Source organism: Lepisma saccharinum, chromosome 25, assembly GCF_977018435.1.
Source record: "Lepisma saccharinum chromosome 25, izLepSacc3.1, whole genome shotgun sequence".
Taxonomy (NCBI): Eukaryota; Metazoa; Arthropoda; class Insecta; order Zygentoma; family Lepismatidae; genus Lepisma; species Lepisma saccharinum.
Window position 1 is genome coordinate 2137463 of NC_139253.1, and position 6000 is coordinate 2143462.

General features: G+C 36.0%; 1 protein-coding gene across 1 annotated transcript in view; it reads right to left on the reverse strand.

The window, feature by feature from the left end:
* LOC145978987 (uncharacterized) overlaps positions 1-6000 on the reverse strand; it is a 370418-nt gene extending 364418 nt beyond the window's left edge. The window contains exons 1-3 of the mRNA XM_083112046.1: positions 5964-6000; positions 4514-4633; positions 1359-1478 (exon numbers count right to left, since the gene is read on the reverse strand). The gene's annotated coding sequence lies outside the window, so the exon portion shown is untranslated. The remainder of the gene's footprint in view (positions 1-1358; positions 1479-4513; positions 4634-5963) is intronic.

The following is a 6000-nucleotide window of genomic DNA, read 5'->3' on the forward strand; positions in this document are numbered from 1 at the left end:
GCGTGCACGTAATTTTAAAATCCTCATTTCACAAAACAATCTAACTCCACATTGAACCACTCCCTCCCCATAATACAAGAGTTTAAAGAGATACAGACGGTACTGCAAACATCTTCGACTTCGCGATGGCGCCGTCGTCTGCTGGCAGAGCTGATTTTCAGTTACGATTCTCTTCCATTGTATAGTAACTTGCTTCTTATGAAGAGTCAGTGCTTGGATGCCTATCTGTTTAGTCTGCAGTTTTCAAATAAAGTTTCCACACAATGTGGGATGTAAATGACAATTAGGCTATGTTGTACATACATACAACTTTATCGAGCCCAGCCCCCCTCACCCCCAGCTCCCAAACAAGCTACCGGTCAGTAGTGTCCCGGATTTTCACTTATGAAATATAGGAATTCTAATGGGACCAAAAGTAGACTTACCCCCCTTACGTGAGCTCTTTATACGCCCATGGGTGGGGCATAACTGAGTACTACCCAACTTGACAGTTAGTGAAGCAGACTTATTGCAACAACATAAACAGCTTCAACTCTTTATGTTCAGCCTTCGACGTTGCTGCTGAGGAACCAGTGTCATCTTCCTTTAAAGTTAAAAGTCCGCATTGATTGTGCCTTTTCCGAACGTAAGTCAAGAACAGAAGAACATCTTCAAAACGACGTGGAAAAACAGCTCTCTTAACAGAATCACCGTACAGGGCGGAACAAACTCATGAAATAATGAATGCAGCACCCAAGCGCAAGTTGGTCTTTCCAAAGTCAAGAAACACAAAGAAAAGACAACTGTCAAGATTTTTCTGATGAAGGTTGCATCAGGTGTCGTGCTTTTGCACAATGGGTGCATAATTCTTGTACAGGTGTGTCAGACGAGGACGATAACGATGTTCATGTTTGTGGTTCTTGTGAAACTTAATTGTTTGAGTAAGTTTACACAATTATACAATTAAAACGTCCACTGTGTTTCTATGATTATTCTAACTTAATAATGTTACAATTAAGTATCATGTAGAGTAAACAGTTAAGGTTAGGTTAGGCCCTTTTTAAAAAAATCTCAATATATTCCAAATATTAGGAGTGTCTTTTCAGTTTTCACATTTTTTTAAATATTAACAAAGAACCAATAAAACTATTTGTGGCAATAAAAATCATATCCGATTTCATTTTGTACTTCAAACATGTGGTCAAACATTAGTCAACCTGTCTTGCCCCGCCTTCCCCTACTATTACGAGCAAAAACGTAACACGTCCCCCTCGGGAGAAATGCATTGCATTGATTCTAGGGTTTTTTCTACTCAATCCAATGCGGTATCGAAGAGTTTATATTTTGATTTAAAAAAAGTAAGATCTTGTGTCACTTACCACAGTGTTCCTTGCATTCCTCAGGCGTTTTATACAGGCCATATTCCGTGCAGATTCCTGGATGATCGAAGTCTAGCGTACAATTACCATCTCCTGCACATTTCCAACAATATTGTGCTACTGAAATAATTAATAACAACATTATATGCTGTTGTTCCTGTAATGAAACTTAATATCCCAAAAATTGATCACAATGTTTTGAATTGCCATGTTCAAAAATAGATGAACGGGGTATACTCTGGTACATTATACCAGCCGAATTTTTTTTTAGAAGAGGCTACCCACAAAAATTCTTTGGTCCGAATTTTACCCCACGCACTCCCCCAGCCGGAAGTAATTTGTTAAGCGTGAAATACTGCCGATCGTAGAATCTTGTTTTTAGTAGCAAAACGCAACAAGGGCTATTTTGTAAATATCATCTGCCTATCGAAAATAATAAGAAAACATCGTAAACCTATTACATTGAACTGTGGTTATAGTTAACTACTTGATCTCATATCTCGAAAACTTTGTAAGGAAGTAAATATACTTCAAAATGAGGGCAAAACAATGGAATGAGGCGTTCAGGAAGTGTACACATTTTTAAAACGTGTGAAAGATGAAATTTAGATATAATTATTTTTTAAATAATAAAAGAAAATCAAAATTATTTGGAGAATGTTTTTTATTGCAAGCACATTTTTACTTTAAGCAGTAAAAGCTTCGTGGCCTTTCTCAAATGGTGTGTGCATATATACATACACACGCCCATACTCTAACAGTCTCTCGAATTGATCCACACAGACACACACAAACACACACACACACACACACACACACACACTGGCACACGAAAGAGGGGCTGATGGGACTATATTCCCTCCTGAAATTGAGAAAATTTCAAATTTTTCAATTCAAAACATTAAAGTACTCTGAAAACCGTATGGGAAAATGAAAATTCCCCTTAAATAACCCATAGGTTAGAAATGGTAATTATTAAATATTTTATTGTTTCTCTCCCCCAGCAATGCAATATCCACCTATACAATCGAAGCCCCTCCGAAATAAATATATAAACGATCCTCCTGCACTGCAAAAAAGGGTAAAGAGAGTGAGAAAGCAATGGTAGGATAGAAAGATAGAGAATCAAAGGGGAGAGAGAGAGAGAAATAAAGGAAAAGGAGATAAACACGGAATGGGCGATTGTGGGTCTCCATTCATTAATTTCATCATGTCATTACTCATCCCCATCTTCGGAAATTAGCCAAAAGTGGCACAAAAAGCGAAGTAAAATAATGCAAATAAATCAATCAATCTTCTCAGAGTAATTTGGATGTAAAAAATGCATTGCAAGATGGCTAGGGAAGTTATGTAAAGTTCTAAAGTTGTTTGACACAAAATGGACAGAAAATTATCAATCCCTACTCAGTAGGGTGACTTGTGAAATCGTGTACACTAATAGTACGAATATTACTTTCTCATTTTGGGATCATTGTGTAGTATAAATTAACCCAAGTGTCTCTGAACAGAGTCAACACATTGAAAAATTGCAACAACTTATTCCAATATGAAATGCCTATTCCTCATACATTGGAAAAGTGTGTCATAATGTTGGATGGCCCGGCTGGTATTTTTTTACATTTTCAAATCTGAATGAAAAATGTGGCAAACAGTAATTGAAAAGACATGTCCAGGGTCTGTATTGTAGGCATTAGAAAATTGTGAAAAGCTCTTGTATTCAAATGTGCACAAATTGTTTGTGATCTTGGCTACAGTGCCAGTTTCATCTTCAACACCCGAGAGGATGTGTTTAACATTAAGGAGGATGAAATAATGTCCTCGCTATTCAACGGGAGATCCTCGACTAGTGGACCCTGCACTGTGCATGTACATAGGAATATTAAAATAACACCGATGATGTTATTTTCAATTTTGTAGCAAGGAGAAGAAGACTAATTCTAACATTGTAATTATTTTTTAAAGAGAAGCTAGGATTAACTTCTTCAAAAGCATTTTCTGCTCATATTATGTAGAAAAGTTAGAAGTTCGTAGATAGACTTAATTTAATAAATGTGTGACCTTTCATGTGGTGGTGGAGTGGATTTTGATAGCCAGATCATACCTAGAGACGCTATACGTCCCGGATTTTCAAGGACAATCCCGGAATGATATCATTTGTCCCTGTGTTCCGAATAGTTTCTTCGGTACGCATAAATGTGCTGGAATCGGGTGGGAAAGAAGAAATTATAAAAAAACTATACTTTCCTGAACTTTTTTTATATTTATATGCGTGCACGTAATTTTAAAATCCTCATTTCACAAAACAATCTAACTCCACATTGAACCACTCCCTGTCCATAATATGTATAGTAACTTGCTTACTATGAAGAGTCAGTGCTTGGATGCCTATCTGTTCAGTCTGCAGTTTTTAAATAAATTTCCCACAGAATGTGGGATGTAAATGACAATTAGGCTATGTTGTACATACATACAACTTTATCGAGTCCAGCCCCCCTCACCCCCGCTCCCAAACAGCGCAGAACATACTCATGAAATAATGAATGCAGCACCCAAGCGCAAGTTGGTCTTTCCAAAGTCAAGAAACACAAAGAAAAGACAACTGTCAAGATTTTTCTAATGAAGGTTGCATCAGGTGTCGTGCTTTTGCACAATGGGTGCATAATTCTTGTACAGGTGTGTCAGACGAGGACGATAACGATGTTCATGTTTGTGGTTCTTGTGAAACTTAATTGTTTGAGTAAGTTTACACAATTATACAATTAAAACGTCCACTGTGTTTCTATGATTATTCTAACTTAATAATGTTACAATTAAGTATCATGTAGAGTAAACAGTTAAGGTTAGGTTAGGCCCTTTTTAAAAAAATCTCAATATATTCCAAATATTAGGAGTGTCTTTTCAGTTTTCACATTTTTTAAATATTAACAAAGAACCAATAAAACTATCTGTGGCAATAAAAATCATATCCGATTTCATTTTGTACTTCAAACATGTGGTCAAACATTAGTCAACCTGTCTTGCCCTGCTTTCCCCTACTATTACGAGCAAAAACGTAACACGTCACCCTCGGGAAAAATGCATTGCATTGATTCTAGGGTTTTTTCTACTCAATTCTATATTTTGATATTTAAAAAGTAAGATATTGTGTCACTTACCACAGTGTTCCTTACATTCCTCAGGCGTTTTATACAGGCCATATTCCACGCAGATTCCTGGATGATCGAAGTCTAGCGTACATTCACCAACTCCTACACATTTCCAACAATATTGTGCATCTGAAATAATTAATAACATTATATGCTGTTGTTGCTGTGATGAATCTTAATACCCCAAAAATTGATCACAATGTTTTGAATTGCCATGTTCAAAAATAGATAAACGGGGTATACTCTGGTACATTATACCACCCGAATCTTTTTTAGAGGAGGCTAACCCCTAAATCCTTTGGTCAGAATTGTACACCTCGCATTCTCCCGGCGGAAATAATTTGATAGTCGCCGATCATAGCATCTTGTTTTTAGTAGCAAAACGCAACAAGGGATATTTTGTATACATCATCTACCTATCGAAAATAATTTTTTAAAAAACATCGTAAACCTATTACATTGAACTGTCGTTATAGTTACTCCACTTGATGTCGTATCTCGGAAAACCTTGTAAGGAAGTAAATACACTTCAAAATGAGTGCAAAATAATGGAATGAGGCGTTCCGGAAGTGTATACATTTTTAAAACGTGTGAAAGACTAACTTGAAATTTACCCATATTTTTTTTAAAAATAATAAAAGAAAATCAAAATTATTTGGAGAATGTTTTTTATTGCAAACACATTTTTACTTTAAGCAGTAAAAGCTTTGTGGTCTTTTTCAAATTGTGTGCGCATATATACATACACACACCCATACTCTAACTGTTTCTCGAATTCATCCACACAGACACACACACACACTGGCGTAAGAAAGAGGAGCTGATGGGACTATAGTCCCTCCGGAAATTGAGAAAATTTCAAAACTTTCAATTGAAAACATTAAAGTACTCTGAAAAACCTTAGGAGTAACTGAAAATTCCCCTTAAATGACCCCTGAATTACCACTTTTGTCTTTGAACAAAGGTTAAAAATGGTAATTATTAAATATTTTATTGTTTCTCTCCCCCAGCTATGCAATATCCATCTATACAATTGAAGCCCCTCCGAAATAAATAAAAAAAACGATCCTCCTCCACTGCAAAAAGAAGGTAAAAGAGAGAGAAAGAAATGGTAGGAAAGAAAGATAGAAAATGAAAGGAGAGAGAGAAATAAAACGGAGAAATAAATGAATAAGAGAGAGAAGAGAGACAGAAGGGAAGACGAAAAATAACAAGAACAACAGAGAAAGAATAAAAGATAGTGAAACAAAGTAAGAAAACGCAAGAAATTGATAGTGAGGGGTAACCGTAGTTTTCCAGTCTCTTAAGACAATGATTTTCCATTAACTGAATATTAGACTGCAATTATTACATTTGCATCACATTTGTATTGCAACGTACACAGAAATTGATGTTATATGAAAATTAGACTGTGTAATTTTCAAGTAAACCGAAAAGAAGAAATTAAGCCAAAGATTACCGTCGTCTAGCAGTGACAGTTCCTGTTTACTTCCTGA